The sequence below is a fragment of the Bison bison genome, unplaced genomic scaffold, assembly GCF_000754665.1.
Source record: "Bison bison bison isolate TAMUID 2011002044 unplaced genomic scaffold, Bison_UMD1.0 scf7180017864034, whole genome shotgun sequence".
In the NCBI taxonomy this organism is placed as follows: domain Eukaryota; kingdom Metazoa; phylum Chordata; class Mammalia; order Artiodactyla; family Bovidae; genus Bison; species Bison bison.
The window spans coordinates 7,532,905-7,533,208 of NW_011494606.1; the positions used below are offsets into that span (position 1 = coordinate 7,532,905).

The window sequence follows — 304 nt, forward strand, 5'->3', positions numbered from 1 at the left end:
AGATATAATGGTCATCTGAGTTAAATGCACCCATTCCAGTCCATTTTAGTTCGCTGATTCCTAGAATGTCAATGTTCACTCTTGCTATCTCCTGTTTGACCAATTTGCCTTGATTCATGGACCTAACATTCCAGGTTCCTATGCATTATTGCTCTTTACAGCATCTTCAAGGCTGTGTATTGTCACCCTGCTTATTTAATTTCTATGCAGAGTACATCATGAGAAATGCTGGCCTGGAAGAAACACAAGCTGGAATCAAGATTGCCGGGAGAAATATCAATAACATCAGATATGCAGATGACAC

The 304-nt window shown here is 39.8% G+C and overlaps 1 protein-coding gene across 1 annotated transcript in view; it reads left to right on the forward strand.

The window, feature by feature from the left end:
* The window catches only part of STYX (serine/threonine/tyrosine interacting protein), a 50,309-nt gene that overhangs the window by 861 nt on the left and 49,144 nt on the right, over nt 1–304 (forward strand). The window lies entirely within an intron of this gene.